This window comes from Tympanuchus pallidicinctus, unplaced genomic scaffold (genome assembly GCF_026119805.1).
Source record: "Tympanuchus pallidicinctus isolate F22 unplaced genomic scaffold, pur_lepc_1.0 scaffold3, whole genome shotgun sequence".
In the NCBI taxonomy this organism is placed as follows: domain Eukaryota; kingdom Metazoa; phylum Chordata; class Aves; order Galliformes; family Phasianidae; genus Tympanuchus; species Tympanuchus pallidicinctus.
In genome coordinates this window covers 48380658-48399624 of record NW_026294747.1, presented here as the reverse complement: position 1 = coordinate 48399624, position 18967 = coordinate 48380658, and the positions used below count along the sequence as shown (strand labels likewise).

General features: G+C 42.8%; 2 long non-coding RNA genes across 8 annotated transcripts in view; one reads left to right on the top strand and one right to left on the bottom strand.

Moving 5' to 3' along the window:
• The window catches only part of LOC128085353 (uncharacterized), a 33392-nt gene extending 31555 nt beyond the window's left edge, over positions 1–1837 (bottom strand). Inside the window, exon 1 of the long non-coding RNA XR_008208927.1 lies at positions 1790–1837. This is a non-coding gene — a long non-coding RNA (uncharacterized LOC128085353). The remainder of the gene's footprint in view (positions 1–1789) is intronic.
• A 710-nt stretch (positions 1838–2547) lies between these two features.
• Positions 2548–18967, top strand: part of LOC128085352 (uncharacterized) — a 221493-nt gene continuing 205073 nt past the window's right edge. For 6 of the 7 annotated variants that reach the window (XR_008208923.1, XR_008208924.1, XR_008208922.1 and 3 more), the window contains exons 1-3: positions 2548–2755; positions 4271–5822; positions 10470–10557. This is a non-coding gene — a long non-coding RNA (uncharacterized LOC128085352). The remainder of the gene's footprint in view (positions 2756–4270; positions 5823–10469; positions 10558–18967) is intronic. The other variant, XR_008208926.1, reaches the window with a different exon arrangement.

Sequence of the window (18967 nt, the reverse complement as noted above, 5' to 3'; positions counted from 1 at the left end):
CTGGCACCAACGGGACAGCCTTGGGGAGGGCTCCCGAAAAGGAGCGGGGCAGCCCTCGTACGCGGCGGGGAGCGGAGTCCGCCCGCAGCGTTGCGCTCCGCCGGGCTGTGCCACGGAGATCGCATCGAGAGAGCCTTTCCGGGAACGGGCTCCCGACAGCTCTCCGACGGGTGGGGGTGGGGAAATGAAAGAGAAAAGGCCAAAGAAACAGCGCGATTTTGGGAGCGGGACAAAATCCTAACGTGTTACATAAAAGCCACGGGCGGTTCTTATCAGCGAGCCTAGCCTGAAGACGAACAATCCCCAGGAGCGGTTCCAAAACAGCCCCGTTAAAGGAACAATTGTGAAATGCCAACTTCCCACCAGAGCACGAACAGCGGGAGCCGGGCATGTCCCGTCTGTAACCGGGCTTCTGACAAGCGACAGAGAGAGGGGAGGGGATGGGGGGGATCCTCTCTTGACAAGATTTATCAAGAAACATTTAACTGGGCTTTAATCATATTAGCAAGAGCCCAATTAGGGCTGAGAGCGAAGCGAGGCGGCTGGCAGGCTGCGGGGGGAGGAGGAGAAGGGGAGGGAGGAGCGAGCGGTGGAGTCACTCGAGGATAAAGTCCTTTCATCGGGCTGCGCTCTCGGCGAGCAGAGGAGTGCGAATAATCACTGCCCTTCACGGGGGGACGGGGGAGGGAGCGGGCGGGGAATGTGTGTAAAGGATCATTAAGGCCAGGCAGAAGGGTTTTTTGGTGTTGTTGTTGTTTTTAATTATGACGGCAGTTAAGGTGCTGTCCCTGAGTTTTCTCGGGCTCTGTTCTTACGAGCGGAGCGGGGAAGAAGCGAAGGGGCCCGGCGGCACCTGCTGCACCGCCCTGGTGGAGCGGAAAGGACTCTTTCCCGAGGCAAAGAGGGGCTCTGATCTACCCGCCGCTCCCCTCTAACTTCCCCGAAAGGAGAAATCCCCTAAAAATCCTTCCCCGGGCACTTCTCTGTGATGCGTGGCTCCTTGGGGGAAGGCGGGATGGGCACGGCTCTCTCGCCCCGCCGGACCCCCCATCTCGGTGAGCAGGGCCGGGAGTTCTCCGAGGTTCGCAGAAAGCCCAGAGAGAAGCGCGGAGCTGGGGCCACCCGAGACAGGAGCACGGGGTGGAAAGTGCCTTCCCGGGGGGGGGGAAGGGGAGGGGAGGGGGCTCGCATTTTCCCCTTGCCTCCTCCTCATCTTTAGCACGGGCATTCTGTCCTGTCCTTAGGGAGCGGTCCTTTGCAGCTACGGGGATAGGGAGGGCGCAGGACGGAGAAATGAAGCTAGCTCCCATAGGAGAGGTGGGGCCGGAGGGAGAGGCCGGGGAAGGCGATGCCCCCCGGGTCGCGCCGCATGTGGGAGCCTGCCGTGACCCTGCCCGCGGCTTTCGAGACATCGCCGACAGCTGCCAGCAGCTGCCTCGCTGCGCTGCCACCACCCGCGGCCGCCGGGAGCGGGGCGATAAGGGGCAGCGGTACGCCTTTAGCCCGAGAGAAGCAGCCTGTTTGCACAGTGGGGCAGAGGCTGCTGGCTTTTTTTCTTTTCAACAGGGTAGAGATGAGGGAGGCATTGGCACGAGCATCCCCGCTGTCGGGAGATCCCCAGTGCACGGAGGGGGTCTCCTCCTCTCATCTCCCAATCCGTGCCCACCCCTTCCCGCATCCCGAAGCAGCCGCAGTCCCCCCCTTCGGAGCCTGGCGGCCCCTTCCCCGCCGCTCCGTGCCCTCTCGCTGACCGTCTTCCCTCCCCCTTCCTTACTCCATCCACGCTTACCTTTCCGGCCCGGCCGCCGAGGGGCTCGCCCCCCCCCCCCCCGCTCCCGCCCCCCTCCCCGTCGCCTCCAGCCCCGCCGAAGAGGTGCCGCACGCCGCCGCGCCGGCAGGGACCCGGCTCTCGCCTCGCAAAGCGCTCGACTGGCGCTGGCAGCCCCGCCGGGTTCATCCGAGGACAGCGGCGGCTCCGCGCCGCGGCTCGTCTGGCTGCCAACGCCGCAGCAAAGACTGATGCTGCCTCGGCCGGGGGTGACTCACGGCGGCCCGCGGCTGCCGCTGATTAGCGGATCAGAGAGCCGAGTGGGAAGCGGACACGGCGCGGCCGCTCCTTCTCCGGGCACCGCGGGCCGGGCCGGGCCCCCCCGAATCACACATCCTTCCCTTCCCAGCCCCTCTCATCTCCTGCACAATGTATTTTTATTCTTTCGGAATAATCCGACGACTTTGTCGGAGCACAAATTCACCCTTCCAACAGCGAAATGGTCTCCCCCAACCCTTTCCTTGCCGCGTGAGAGCCCCGACGGCACCACGGTGTGCAGCCCGCAGCGCTCCGACGGCGGCCGCCGCAACGTAAGTGCCCGCGTCGTGGCCACCTTCCGAGTGGCTGCGGGGCCGGGAGGGGATGGCAGAGCCCCATGTGCCCCGGGGTCGCCAGGAGATTCAGAGGGGCTGAGTTGGGTGGGCCCAAGGCTGAGTGAAAGCTGCCTCTTGGTTCTTGGCTGTGTCCTCCACTGGTGTCATGTTGTCTTTCAGGGAAAGCCCAAATCTCATCGTGGTTCTGAGGCCTGGTGGGCAGGCTGGGGGCTGATCTTCTGCTTTGTCCCCACCTCAGCCTCCCTGTCCCAATGTGGTGTGGCAGGCCCAAGCTGGTTCCTCAGTATCCATTTGGGCAAACACGTGGCTCAGCAGATGGGAAGAGAGATGTGAGCACCTGGGGAGAGATGTGGAATCAGCATCAGGAAAGAAGGTGAGCATCAGTGCGGAGCATGTAGATGGCTGTGCTCAGCATGCAGGCTGCCGTGTTGCAGCTGCGTGTGGTTTCCATGGAGTCCCCAGGGCATGTCCCAGCTAGAACACACTGCAGAAGTTTTTCATGGTGAGCGTGTTTTCCTGTTTCGCAGGTGCAGCCTGACTGGTTGCATTTCACACCCTTTGCATCGAGCAGTTCACCACTGTCAGTGCCTCTGAGAAACATGCTGCCTGCGTGACATCTGTGTTCTGAAGTGTGTTTATGAACGGAAACTGTGGCAGAATGCATCTTTCTGTGCACTCTGTAGGCACAGCTCTAAAAGCAGCGGCTCCCTGAAATGAAGAGATTATTAAAAACACATTTGTTAAGAAACTCAAGCCATTGAAGGTACTGGGATTGAGTGCTGTATTCTCTGGATGCACATTTGTTCTGGATGCAGAAAGAACGTATGATTGGGCCTGTATTAAAAAATACTCCAACTTGTCAGAAATGTGCTAAAATGACAAGCCACGGGCTGGTGGTTGGGGATCATCTTGTCAGTGATTTAACCTTAAGTTCATTTTTAAGTCCAAATTTCATTCCTTTGAGGAAAAAGAGTGGGAGCAGGAAGAGGCTATTATAATAGAAATGCTGACAGTGCTAACTGTGGCTGTGTGAATTCACTACTATAATAAGACCTCAGCTGGCAGCCTAATTCCAAAGAGGTGATGTTATCCAGTAATAATGCGATCAGTTTGTTGGCTGTAACATAGGAAGGTGGGAACTGGTTTATTTTAATGCTATTTTTGGCCAAAATGTAAAAATCTTTAAGATGCCAAGATCAAAGCAGGAGAGCTACCTTTCTGTTTAAAATAATAAAACCTCTGGAACATTTTTCACTTCAGTGCAGTTTTTAGAAAGGCATATTTTAAAAGGGACAGCTAGGGAGAATGCAAGCTTTCAAGCTAAGGATTGGAGGATGGAAAAGCCCAAGGGTGGAACATTGTTAGAAGTTTTCAGAGAGATCCTGAAAGCACAATGGTCACTTTACAAAATAGAAGTTTTCTCCTGGGTAATTGCTGAATGAGTTTGTGTTGATTTTCAGCTATGAATTTCAAGGAAAAAGAGGGGAAAAAAAAAGAATTGAAAAAGACAAGTGCCCTGTTAGTAATTTAGAATTATGCTGCAAGCATTAAAAAAAATTGCATCAGATATTAGAAAAAAATTTTGGAAATAACCATGTAAACTTCTGAGCTTATACAGTATTTTCCAGCCATTGCATCTTTCTTTTTGTAATTGCTTTTAAGGAACAAACATTCTGACTTTATAGATAGCTTGCTCTCAAATTAGGAAAACTAGCACAAGTAAGACTGATTTGTGAGGCACATATTTCAGTGATACTGTGTTGGTGAAATCTTCTGCAGCAGATTTGTCAGTGATAATAGCGTGGTCAGGATTTTACCCAATCTGAGTGTAGTGCTGTTGCAGTAAATTACAAGGATAGAGACAGAATGTATTATCCATCCAATTCAGGTTTCGATTTTCCTGTTGTCCTCGATAGAGTTCCTTACATTTAGCCTGAATCAAGATTTACTGAGGTCAATGGGAATATCTCTGTTGGGGTCATGAACTCTTTGAAGGATCAAATCTTTGGTTTCTTCATGCTGCTCGGAAGCCCAACGGTATCAAGTCCAAGATAATATCTCAAGCATGTGAAGATAGTTAAAACAAAGTAAGTAACGACTGTAGCCAAATCGTAACTCATTTTAGCAGAGCACTTTGTGAGTAACAGAACCCTACAAGAATACTTGGGTGTGTCTGAGTCAACCAGTTCTGGAAATCCTATGATGTGCAGCTGCAGAAACTACACAGATTCTTGAAAAATTGTCAACAAAACCTGAAACGACCCTAAGGGTTTTTAATACAAATTTGTCAAAATTTCTTGAAAGTAATGTTTCCTGAGTTATATACAAGCTCTGTCCAGCTTACTAATAAATCACATTGCCCAGTAACTCATGATAAGTAGGCTAAAAGTGCTACAGTGACTACCTTGTTTGCCTGATCTTCTTAAGGCAACATTAACCTTCTTTTTAGACTTGACATTTAACAAAACATTATAAATATTATAACCACTTGTGAATATGCATACTCTGGACTGTAGGAAATCAGGTTGGCATTTATTGTCAGGCTTCCATCCAAAAACATACGAGATAATTTGCATTATATGGCTATTGGCACTACAGAGTGACAAGTTGGAAGAGGTATTTTGAGAGCAGTTCCAGAGTTGCCTTAAACACTTGTTCGAAGTGAGAAAACAGATGTGATATAATGATAGTTGTTTTGCTTTTATTGTGAAAGAGAATACAAGCTTGTGATTACTGATTGGATATGAAATAAAACTTTATGGCTGTATGAACCGGACATAGCATGTCAGCAATCAAACAGGATGCCAGGGAAGCATTGCATATTAGCTCTGTAAAAAGAATCAAAGTACAGTTAATCACAGTTTCTGACAATACAAAAATGAGAGGGTACTGATTAAAATGATCAAATTTAGAATTAAATCCACAACAAAGAGTCAGTGGCAGAACTTCATTTCCGTAGGATATTGTGGATACAAGAAGTAGAAAAGATTCATTAAAGGATCAGAAAAATGCATTCAGGGATATTCATGTATGGAGACAGAGTGTGGTCGTCTGAATTCTGGCTGCCATAGAGGAAATCTGCAAACATCTAGTTGTTGGAAATATTAAGACATTATCAGGTTAGGGCTTGCTCCAAACAGTGTATTTTTACTTTTTTTTTTTTTTTTTTTTTTTCATAAGTATTAACTTTTGGTGACCACAGAGAGATTACATTAGCACAGTATGGACATTTTGGCTTCCTTGGTGCGTGCCTATAAAGTGAACTCGTATGTCATTTTTTGACAATATGCTGACATCTTTTTCTACTTTTTTCTTCACTCATTTATTCTTCTCTGCCTTTTGGATGGAAAATCCCTCCTGCATGGGCCAGGTTATACTGGATATCTCATACAGAAAAGTATCCTATTTCATACATAACTTACTCATGTTGCTGAAGCATGGTGAGTAATGAGTGCTGGAATTTAGCTTAATGTTACATTTTGCGTCTTGGATTTCTGTATCAGTTCATGAAGTACTCAGCCTACTGCAAGTAATTCTTTGCTTTTTTTTTTTTTTCTACCTCCTATTTCTGCTCTTCTTCAGTTTTGTGATCCTGGAGAACATTACATCTTTGCAAAATGTTACATAATTATATCAAAATGTTCCAAGCGCTGTACAAACACATAGAATGTCCTCGTGATGCAAAGGAGAGACCAAGGTTTGATTAGGCATGATGCCATATGGTTCTGGGCCCATGAGTCAGCAAAGGTCTTGGGTGTGCGTCATCTGCGTAGAGAAGCAGTGCTGGACTATTCACATTGCAAATGTAAAGCTTTAGATGATACCTGGCAGTATTAGCCTTAGGCCCACAAGGATTAAAACTGCTTTCCATGTGCCAGTGATGCTTTTGAGTGCAAGTCACAGGACCCCAAGTGCAAGGGCAAACTTGTAGTTGAAAAGAAGCTCTCCAATGCACTCAGATGCTGATGTAGCATGCAAAGTGAGACATAGTCCTGGTCTTGATTTAGCTGTTGGGGGTACAAGCAGGCCAGACAAAGGGCATCTCAGAAAGAGGTGGAAAAACAAAGTCCAAAATCACTTATTATCCCGTCTGGAAACAGGGGGAAGGGTGTGTCTATCACTGTTTTTCCCCTCACATTTCAGCTAGGTTTGTACTGTAACTTACACAGTTCCATGTCAGATTTCGGGCTGTGTGTTTTCTTACAATCTTTCAGGGCTCCGTGGGCTTGGGGAGAGCTAGTGTACAAAGGTGTGTTTTTCCAGGGGTCTTTATTCCGTGCAAAGAGATGGTACCAGCAGTTGCTGTTAGTTCTTACCCTTACAGGTAAAGACGGGGGGTTGCTGTGCAAGCAAGTCTTTTCTGCTCTGTTCCAGTTAAAAGTCAGTCTATCTAGATGAAACTGGGGAAAAAAATATTGTTACAGTTTACGTTTATTCTCAGGAAATGAGAAGGAGACGAGGAGGTAGGCAAGCATCCAGATCTGTACACAGGAATGACCAGTCTATTGCGTCAAGCCCTGACTTCAGACCTAGTGGGCACATGCAGTATAAATGTGCTGAGTCCAATCTTGCTGATCAGATCGCAGTCAGTTGTGATAAAGTGTCTGATGCTTTCCAGGATTAATTGGCCATTTAGTTTGTGTTTCTAACCAGTCAATAAAGCTCAAACAATTATCTTCTAGAAATTTGTATTAAAATTGCCTTATTCCTACGTGTCTATATTTGGATGAATTGTAGGACCTTGGGGATATATGTAGAGTTCAGTTAAATTTTGACACAGCAGCAACTACATTTTCCTAATCTGTAAACAAGCTTTTATGCAAGATTCCTGGCACTAAAAGTCTGTTTGAAATTGAGTTGTGGAAGTGCAAGAGTTCATAACCCTTCTCTTGCAGCAGCTCAGTCAGTGCAAGCTGAATATTGAGCACCTGACTAAAGGTGGCAAGGTCTTCCTTAGCTACTTGGGCAGAGCCCTAGAAGACAGGAGCATTGCTGCCATCTACATGGCAAAGGACATGGGTAGTGTAGACAACTATTTCCTTTTACCTTTGTCAGGAAAAATTAATGATACATTTACAAAATATAGAATGGGGTGGGAAGGAAAGGAAGGTAAGAGGAGAGGAAGAGAAGAGAAGGAGTCAGGTGACCTGGGAGGACTACAAAGATGCCATTCATTATTGCAGGGAGAAAATGCATGCAATCAAAGCTCAATTAGAGTTGAAGCTGACAATAAAAGTATGTTAACTGCAAAAGGATCAGAGATAACATTGGTCTGATAGTTATTGAGGATGGTCACCTCACAAATGTAGATGTAGATAAAGCAGAGATTTTTAATGGCTGATGAGCAGCCCTGTGGGAAGGAATCTGGAGACCTGGTAGCTTGGTGGCTAATTGTATACGAGTCAGCAGTGTGCCCTGGCAGGCGAAGGGCCAACTGTACCCTGGGGCACAGCATGGTGTGCAGCTTTAGGCACCACAGTATAAGAAAGACATAAAACTATTGGAGAGCGTCCAAAGGAGGGCTATGAAGACGGGGAAGGATCTGAAGGGCAAGGTGAGCATGTGAAGCAGCTGAAGTCCCTAGGTTCAACCCAGAGCAGGGAGCTGAGGGGAAGACTCATGGCGGCTGCAGCTCCTCACAGGGAGTGGAGGTGCTGCACTGAGCTCTGCTCTGTGTGACAGCCAAAGCGCCCGAGGGAACAGCATGGAGCTGCGTCAGAGAAGGAGTAGCTGGGGTTCAGGGACCGGCTCTGCATCAGAGGGCTGTGAGCATGGAACAGCCTGCCCAGGGCTGTGCATATGGCCCCGAGCTGCTGGAGTTCAAGGACAATGCTCTCAGACATGGTTTGAATTTTGGGTGGTCCTGTGTGGAGCTGAGAGTTGGACTCGGTGAACCTTGTGGGTCTCTTCCAACTTGCGATATTCTGTGAGTCTATGAATAGCACAGAATAGAATGGAACTAAATAGTTCAGTTGGAAGGGGCCTACCAAAATTTAGTCCAACTGCAATGTGCTTTGTTATCCAAACACTTTCTCAGGCTGAGCTTCAAAGTCTTCAACCCGAGAATGGATTCAGCAGCAGGTATTAATGCTCTGCAGCTCACTAAGTTCATCTTTTGACAGGAATGGAAGAGTTTTCCATTGCAAGTCTTTACATCTTTGTTTATTTAGTAAGCATGGACCGCTGTTTTTGGCTTAATATATTAACAGTTATTTAGAGAATAATCTGGTGAGTACATTAGTTTATGTGTAGATTGTAAAATATATCTGGTCATTCACTTTATGTTAAGATTTACTTATGTGCTTTTGCTAAGTAACAAACAGCTCATACAGTTTGCTACACATATGAAGACCATGTGGTGTAAGGGGTTATAAATACACCAGTTAAAAACATTCCAGACGACTATAAATCACTATAATATGCAACCCTTGTGGTTTGATGAATAATATATTTACTAACTTACCACTTATCAGAGTGATTTGTGTCGTACTTAATTTTATATTCAGTATAAGTTTTCTATAAGGCCTAAATTTGTTTTCTTTTGCCAGAAGAATTTATTTCTGAGTCAAAACTCAGTCTCTTTTGCAAAACAGGAAAATCAAAGAAGCATAATAATCAGTGTAAACTCATCTGAAGTGCTTTAAAAATAGCCAGCCCACCTACTGCTCTGTGAGATTAGATAGTGCAGCATACAGAAGCATAGTGCAGGGTAGCTAAGGAACCATGCAGTATGCAAGCTTTGAATCCCACTCGAAGCAGTGGCTCTCAGCAACACATTTGCTCCTGCCAGACCTTCTGCCTCTCACATTCCCACTCCCTTACTGCTGGGTAAGCAGAACATTTAATTCTGTCCATGGGAAATGGCACCGCACAGATTTTTGTCTCCAAAATGACAGCTTATAGTGGAAAGACTGGTAGCAGGAGGAGGTTGAAAAGAGTGAGATGGTGTTATTCAGATGCTGGTGTGGTGGCGGTGGTGTCACTTGGGTTGTCACAATGATGGCCTATGTAAACTGAAGTAAAATTCTAACAGCTAGGTCTGCAAAAGGCTGTAGACATCCCACTGCCCTGTGTGGGCCTTGCTAGGCTCCACAAAGCCATGCCTAGCTGTCATCTAACTCTGTAATGATCTCTGCTCTGCCAGGGAGCATGTCACAATTGCCTGATGGCTCTGGAAGGGGTCTCAGGCAAAACCTTTACTTGTTAGTCTTCTCAGCAGTGCTATACAAAAGGATAGCAACAGATACTATTTCTTGATGGATCCTGTGGTTTTTGTGGTGATCTGTAAGCACATAATGCATATACACTAATTAAATCAAATTTATCTACTTCATTGGAAGTATTTTGATTTTTTTTTTCCTGTTCTTCCCTCTGTCAAGCTTTCTCTGAGAGCTTGTTATAAAACTCTGCTCATCTGTTTTTCTAGTTGTCTGTTATCAGTATTTTACCTTCAATTGATTCACGTGGCTGGCCGGCTTACCTAATTTCCCAATAAACAGTCTATTGGTGAAAGAGTTTTTGGCATGCAAACAGCATACATTGCAAAAGATACTCTAGGAGGAAGAGTGGTATGTATGTGCTTTACAGCACTGCTGCTTAGATCATGTGGTCACATAGCTGTATCTGTGGGGAATTTTGCACCAAAATAAACTTTGAAGTTGAGTCAAGCAAAGGGGATTTTCCCATCACAGATCAAACAGAATGTACTGTGCAGCAAAATGAGGAAATCTAGTCTCATGATTTTCAGCATCACTGATTTTGAAAGGGTTAACAACCTGCCAGTAACTGCATCTTATTAATGTAATGCATGTTGGCATTTCTTTTGCATATTCCTATTACGGAGTTTGATGAAACAGCTTTTGTTTGTTCACACTTGTGTCTCTTAAGATTTGTATATCATTAGAAAATCTTATTTTTTTCTGCAACAGCTTGCACTTTCTTCTGTATGCAGGTAGAAGTCAACTCATTCTATTAGTTTGGATTATCATTTTAAGCTTGATTTAAATGGTGTATAGACTTTTAATGCTCCCGACAACTAAAATTGTAACCTGTTTACATGTTGAGATCTGTTAATTATCTGTCTGCAGAAGTTCAGCGTCCAGGAATGAAGGAGGAAGATGATTGAACCTACATGATATGAGGCTCTTAACACATTTTTGAATGCACTTTGAGGAGGTAGGAAAAAAGAATTGATAGTGTGAGTCCAAGTTAACATGTGGAATGACCTTTACTTTATCCAAATGGAAAAAAAATTTCTACTTTTTTTACCTTTTTTCAGAGGTATATGGTGCCCTTTGATAGTAAATATATTCATAGGATGTAGGTTTTTAGTCTTTGTATTATTTTAGGTATCTTACTTAGGTGATACTGGATTTCCCTAGATGTTTAGCAACATTTCAAAAAACCTCAGGCTGTGAGAGAGGAACTTGCTGTAGCCCGTTTGTGTTCTGGTCTGCCAAATCTATAAATATGGATAAGTGTGTATCAGTGACTGGGGGGGGTTTAAAAAAAAATAAAAAAATTAAGAGGTGAGATTTTAAGCAATTTATATGTTAGACTATAATGTAGAAAAGAATGTGTGTTTATACAGTAACCTTCCTTAAATCAATGCATTAAGCATTTTGTTAATATTATACCTGAAGTTGTCAATGGTTTATTTTTGAAATAGTAATAAAATACAACAAAAAATTCTAAATCTGGAGAAAATCCAGTAAATGAAGCAGTGGTGGTACAGGGAAATAGTCCTCTCCTCTCCTCTCCTCTCCTCTCCTCTCCTCTCCTCTCCTCTCCTCTCCTCTCCTCTCCTCTCCTCTCCTCTCCTCTCCTCTCCTCTCTTCTCCTTTTTCTGTTAGCATTTGTTTCCTGTTCATCAAATTATATTTAGGAGTGACCTGATATATTTTTTCCAGCTTATATTATGAGGGTGGCAGAGAGAAATCCTTGCAGGGAGTATACTATGTAGTTATTGCAGTTTATATTCCTGCTTTTAAGATATATTTACTCCTTTGTGATTTTTCTTGTGTTTTTGTTTAGTTCCTTGAAAGGGTGTTGTTCTTCCATGGAATGTGGTTTTTTTTTGTTTTTCTCCAAGCTGTAAATACATATACAGGTAATACTATGTAAACCTTTGAGTCAGCTGCTTCCACTTCTCATGTGTTCTAGACAATTTCAGAAAATTATTACTAAGACTTATAAGCTCAGAAATAAAATCTCCTTGACTGTTTTTTGAAATGGAAATGAAAAGTTTTAACATATGTAATAAATATATATGTAAAAATCCCAGAGGTAACAGACAAGTAGAAATTTTACAGGGTTGTTATAGACACAATGACATCTGTTTTTTATTGCAATTAATGAGTCCTAATATGGTGTGCCATTTTGTGTTATGTAACCATTTATTATTAATCTCCATCTCCTGTTACAAATCAATTCTCAATGCTTTTTTTTTTTTCTTCTCATCACTCTTGAGATACTACGTAGCTATATATTTATGCCTATTGCAATCACACTAAAGATATTCTGCTGTATTAGGAATTTTTAAGTACTTGGAGATAGATTCTGCATTCTTCATGAAGTAACTCTTGTCCTAATCATTACCAGGAATTGAACCTGGAACTACCAGAGCTAGAGGATAGCTTGAGAATTTGAGCTCAAAAAGGCTAAATCTTCTGGCTAGCAGTTGCAGGAGAGTCATGCTTTTTGTGGCTCTGGCAGAAGATGCAACTTGGAGAGGGAATCATGCTTGTGCAACTCCAAACTGCCAGAGAAATCCAGGGGAATTTGAGGGTTTGCAGGGAATGTAAAATTGGTCTCTTCCAGGAGCTTCCCAGTAAGCATGAAAGGGTTTTGTGTGTGTGTGTGTGTACATGTGTGTGATGGATAGTGAGAAATTCTAACATTTGACATTGCTAAGTGCATTCTGCAGCTTTTCATTAGTGATGGTGGAGTCCTTCAGCGAATCCCTTCAGGAGTAACCATTTGGCAGTTCTTAAACCCTTGTCTGTATATCATGTAAAGCTCAGAGTTACCACTCTAAAGGAAGACCTTGAAAAGTTAAATGCCATTGGAATTTAGTAATGTAGGCCACACTGTAAACTGTGGTTAAGTTGAGCTGAGGCCTGCTTCAGAGAAGAACCTGTATTTGATTAAACCCTGCCTCTAGCTAGATAAAAATGAGTTTGAAGTAGATTAATATAAAAACAGTTAAAAGCTTCCTCGTTGTTGTCAGTTTCCAAAATGAAACTTGTCAAGAGTTTGGCAGAAAGAGTTCAAAGGCAGATCTTATTCTGAGCTGAGAAAAACAAATCCAAGAAGCAAATAGCAATATGGATGGATCTTCTCATGTTTGGCTTAAATGAATTTTCTCAGTGTATGCTGTGGCTTTATGGCCTTCATTTCTACTTGCCAAGCCATTTTTTCTCCAGACTACAGCCCTTCAAGAGTTGTGTCTCATAATTTTGTCTAGCACAGAAATATCTTCTGTACTGCTTGGCCTATCTTCTCATGACCTTCATGAATCTTCTCTGACATTTACTGTGCATAATTATTATAACATAAACCAAGGGCAAAACTCGAAAGATAGTTTTGGACTCAGTGAGAAACTGTCTGAGAGAGAATTGAAGTGGAGACAGCACAGTGGGGTTTTTGTCAGAATTTTTGCTGGAATCTACTTCCATCTGTAACATTGGGTGGCACGTGACCACTGTGCAGCACACACTTTGGCACGTTGTAGACACTTGCACATCTTGGTGACAAGATTGTGCAACATTTTTTGCTATTGATTTGAACATAAATTCTGTGGTCCCAATGATGAGTAAAAAATGGGACTCGTAGATCAAGTCCTACAAATACTACCAAGTGATTATCAAAACCAATGTCATACTGGAAAGTTTGGGCTTTGACACCCTTAATACTTTTTCCCATATCCTTTTGTATATACAACTAGGTCACGTTAGTGACCACAGGCATGAGTCTCCATTCCATTACACTGGTTTTATGCCAGAGTAACCACATTGGTTTTCACTGTATAAAAAGACTGATGAGATGTGGTGAAAAATTGATCCCATACATATTCCAATCTCTGAGTGACTTAATATTTGTTGCTAAAACATTTTAAACCTTTAAAAACAACATTTCCACCAGTCACATTACAGATTTAGAGTTTGCTGTCTCATGGCTTGCCAGAACTAGCAGCAAATGCTGGGAAACAAGCATTTCTTTAATCATGGCAAATCATGGGGTCTTTAATTCTCAAATTTGACGGTCATCTAGGAAGGACAGCTAGTGCTTTGTATATTGACCTCATTGTTGAGGTCTTTTTCTTCCGATCTCTATTTTAGGCTAAAATAGTCATTTTTGTAGATGTAGGGTATTTATTCCTTCTAGATGGCAGCAGTTTGAAATCAGTGGCAGACTTGAAATATTATAGATTAAGAGATAAATTAATGGAGAGTTTGAGAAAGGAAATGAGGCAGAAGTTAGATATTTCATGGGTCTGTAGGCTGTTTCATGACTACAGAACACTAAAGTTTGTTGTTGTTTTTTATGTGGAGCAAATATTTTTTTCATAAGTACATGTATACAAACATACATAGTTCCTCTAATTTGCTAATTATTAACTTACTGCTCTTCTTGAACTGTAAAGGAAGACGTGTGGTTTCTTTAAATTTCTTAGGATATCAGGCTAGTTACTACTTCTGTTAAAATTAGTTGCAAAGCTCCGGTTGACAGCAATAGGAGAAATCTCCTTATTTTTGATGGTCGTAAGTTATTACACCTGACAAGCGGGACAGACTGCAGTATCAAAGGACAGCTTGCTTGCTGAGGAGGCAAGCATATGCAAAAGGAATATAAGGTCTGTTGTACTCAAGGCTTTGTTGCCACAGATTTCCTGTATAACTCAAAACTGGTTAATATGGTTCACTTTTCAATCTGCAAACTGAGAAGAGCACTATGTCCTTAGATTGAAAAGCAGTGATAAACTCAGATAATACAGATAATCTGTAGCACGTTTAGTGGCTGGGAGGGATTTCCCATATGACTCAGGCATAAGCTTAGTCTGAAACAGCTGGGTAAATAGTCCTAGTGTTTCATTTATTATTAGTTAATTAGTTCAGTTAATTAGTAACTGGCAAAGTAGCAGCTGTTGCTCCTGCTTGTTGTATAAGAGAATTGTGACCCTTGGCCTTGTGTTGTGCTCCTAAAGGTGTAGTGTTAGACAGCAAACAGATGATGGAAGAAGTCAATTATTGCCCATTTTTTTTTTAGATATATACTTAAACTAATGCATATTGATAAGGTACGCAGTTGAAATGTGATAACTTTCAGGCTGAGGCACATGGAAGGCAAGGAACCTTCATTTCATTTGTAACAAAAATGAGCTAGTTAATGGCAGAGGATGCTAGTTTGGCTGACTTATAATATATTTTTCCTTGGTAATTCGATCCAAGCTCATGTAAAGGTTTAGGTAAGAAATTGTGATTGTTTTTTCTGGTGTCAGCATCCTGATTACATGAAAACAAGTCTGATAATATAAAAGTCTCAAGATTTACATTGGTTAACAGTATTAATCTCTCCTTTTCTCCCTTCCAACGTCTACTCATTTAATATGGCTGAAGAAAATAATTGGTTCATCTGTTATAGGCTTCTATCCCAAACTGATCTGGGGGAGAAAAAAGAAAATTTCCTGCCAACTAGAAATTCTGAGAAAATTTCACTCTGGAAAATACTATACAAAAAACTTTGTATTTCTGTTCCCTGGTTCCTGCAGCTTCTCAATGAAAATGGCATTTGACAGGTAACTGACTATTAGCTTTGTATTCATTTATTGGTATAATTGGGATGTTCTTTTTTTTTTTTTTTTTTTTTTTTTTTTTTTTGGTAGCATTGCTCTTAGGACTGCCTGGAAGTCTATTACAGGGCTTCCAAGCTCTTGGTTGGTATTTGCTAGTAGGTGACTGAAAAGTCTGGAACTGATGAAAATTATTGGGATTTCCATGCTCTCGTAGTGGGTAGTCATAGATTTTTAAGGCTGACGTTTCCAGGACTTGGAACTTAGTGACTGAAGCCATGGAAGCTTGGTGTTTTCCCTCTTTGAGATACTCAGCAGGGCACACCTGTCTCCTGATTCCACTCCAAACTTATTTTTATTTCATGGGAGCTATAATCCACCTCCTTATCCAGCAAAAGATGGGCCTACCTTGCTTTCAGCTAGCTTTCTGGAGTATGGGTAGCAACCTAGTTGTGAAAGCGTGGAATTTAATGTGGACTAATTCCTGTATGCAGCTTACCCAGCTTCTTTGGGTGCGTCCTGCATGGCTGCTAGACCACAATGGAAACTACCCACGCAGCTTCAAACAGCTAATGATGCGGCCTCGCACCCACCACACCCAGTGTCTGGAAGATTCTGGCCCATCTTGTGGAGTAACACTATGCAGTGTTACAGCATCTGGCTTTGGCAAGTCTACAGGCAGAGTCTTTGAAACAAAAAACAAAACTATGCATCCTCACCACTGTTTCTTCCCTTGTTTACGTGATTAAATGCTGCAGTGTACACATGTGGGCAAAAGCAAGAAGGCTCAGGGAAGGGAGGTGGCAGAATTACCGTCCCAGCAGGTGTTCAAGAAATGTGGAGATATGGTGCTGAAGGATGTGGTGAGTGGGCATGGTGAGAATGGGTTCACAGTTGGACTAGATGATTTTAGTGGTCTTTTCCAACCTTTGTGATTCCATGGATGAATCTTAACAATGCTTGCAGAGGAATTGTAGTGAGTCAGTACCTTGCAGGCTCTGCTGCATGAGCTGATCCACATCTTCCAGTCACACCTAGAGTTTCACATATATTAGGCAGAGCTGGTGTTTGTGGTGTGAAAATTGTCTAAGAGATGTCAGATTTGTCCTTCAAAACTGAGTTTTATCAGACATTTTTACGGGCAGATTTGCAAATGCATCTATCCCAGAAGTCTGCATCTTCGTATGTGTCACCAGCAGCAGTGTCTTTCCTTGTCACCTTTGTACACTGATGATACATATCTCCTGTGATTGACGTGCAGGCACAGAAAAAAGTTTTCTTGCTATTTTGCTTCTTGCTTGTGTTGCTTCAAGTATACTTCTCGTGCTGAGAAACAGAACACCTTCTATTTCTTTTACTACTCCAGTGACTTAAACTTCACAGATCTTGGTCTGCAGATGTCTGGAGGTGGCCAAGATAGCAAATGCTTTCAGAAGGAAGATGACAGAAGAAAGTAAGAATTGTTTTTGGTCTTCTTTGGCAGGCTAGGTCATTCCTCTGTTTCAAACACTTTTGCAGAACACCTTGCTCTGGGAGAATGCATCTGATCTTCCTTGGTTGAAGTGACTGTGTTTCTGTTGTGCAAATACCTATGCCTGTGAACAGATTTGAGCCCATAAACACTGTTTTGGCTGTTTTGTTTTTCTTTGAAGATGACTGCCAACTTTTGACTTCCACATCAGGAATCTTGCGTAAGACCACATGTGAAAGAAAAGCATCCATGTAACATTTAAAAATCCATTGTTTTGTTAGTTAAGAGGAAATGCAGTTAGACCAGTATTTTATGGTTTTCTCACAGCTTTCATGATCTTGCAGGAGCATGTAATCATAGAGTATTAAAAGGAAATCCAAGCTACTAATTAATCTGTTATCTTGTTTAGGGGAAAATGCATGTGATGGGAGAATTGGTAAGATTAAGTCGCTACAAGAAATTGTAACCTTCTGCTATGTTTGCATGTAGGAAACCTGATAATGTTAGCTGTCTCTATCATAATGGAGCAGAAGGATGTTTTCATGCCTACATTTTATTATGAATTGAAACATGATGCCGTAGGCACAAAGCATAGTAAGAGAGTGTGTGTAAACACTAGTATACATATTCACATATATACATGTGCATTCTTCTGGTGCATGTATATTTCTTTCCAGATGCAGTTGGAGTCCTGGCTGCTGTGAGAGTTTGATGGCTTTCTTGTGCAATGTGGGTGTTTATCATTCTGCTGTAATTGTTCATGTTGTGATGAGTTTCCACTTGGGAGCCATTTTCAGGCACATGTTCCTGTCAACCAAGGTCAGCACTGAGCCAGAGAAGCAGAGCACAGGTGGTATGTCATAGTTAGCCTCTTTCTTTTGGCTTCAGACTGTGGCACTTCTCAATTTAATTTATGATTAAACCACTGCCCTGAGATAATACAAAAAATATTAGCGTATTTTTGCCTGGATTTCAGAGAAATGGTTCTTTAAATAAACAAGGGAAAAAATGAGTGAATGCATAAAAAGGGACTCAGGACCTGACCAAAATCATGTGGAAAGACTCTTTGGATTTCAGCAGGCTCTGCTTGTCCTTAATGCACACTCTGTTGTGTCTAATCCCAGGTGGGATATCACATTTTCAGGTTGCAAACAGCTCCTTGCCTCTCATAAGCTGCAGTGCTGGTGGCAGTGGAGAAAGCCCAGGGTGATGGGAGAGTTTGTGGCAAAGAGTGATTTTTTTTTTCTGCTTGGATGGCAGCTGGATTCTAAACAAAAAGGCCCTAAGGGGAGAAATACATCAGGGTCATTACTGTCATTTGGCAGTTACTAACTTGTATTCTTGAAAGAAACTGTTAACACAATTTTGCTGGTTCTTGCCAAACTGCAAGGGCAAGCTGGCTGTATTTTTGGAGCCAGAATGGGACTGCAAGCTTTAGAAATTTTCTCTATAGTCAGCTGATCAAAGAATATGGGAAACTGTGTTTGGATGTTAACCTTCTTACCTGCAGAAATCCATGCTTGTGTATGCATTGTGTTTTTGTCAATTTTCAGTGTGGGCTATCAAAAGTTCCATCACATTTTTAGTTGTCCTTGAATGATATTATTAATAACCTATTATAAGGTAATGCTTTAAGAGCAAAGATGTTGATTTGTTGAGTTGGATGAGATTTTTGAGCTGTTTACAATGTATAATGGTGCTGATTTTCACTTGAAATGGATAAAAGTCAGATTTGAGCTCTGTTGATCAGATTTTTCTTGTTAGAACTGCACCTCCTTTCCAGAGTAAAGGAATAATTTTTTATTCCTTCCAAGACCTTGATGTTTCTTTCAGTTTGTTCTGTTTAGCCTGGAACAAACAAGACAAAAATTCCTTCTCACTGTGCCTAAATTGCCAACATCCATGACGTGGAAATTCAAGCCCTAAGAAACAGACCTTGAACAGGGAAACCTCTGCCCTAAGGGATATCATGACTTGGGATTCCCTGTGACTCCATTTGCCCTTATGTTGTGGCTTCATCTGGCAAAAGCAGTGAGAGGGCTACCTTATAGGGTGCAGGAGAAGAAATGGAGAAGAAATAGTGATTGTCTGCTGGGCAGGCTTGATGTGTTTCTCTCCATTATGTATGCTTGCTGTCCAGAACCTGGATATGACAGAGTGGCCACATGGTACAGTGAGAGAATATTTTTTTATCATAGTGACAAGACTGTTTTGCCATATGTGATTGGCACTGGTAGTAATGGTAGCCTGGAGTTCAAAACTGGCAATAAGCCCCAGCAGGAGGCAAACTGTAGAATTATATAATTGTTAGGATTGGAAAAGAC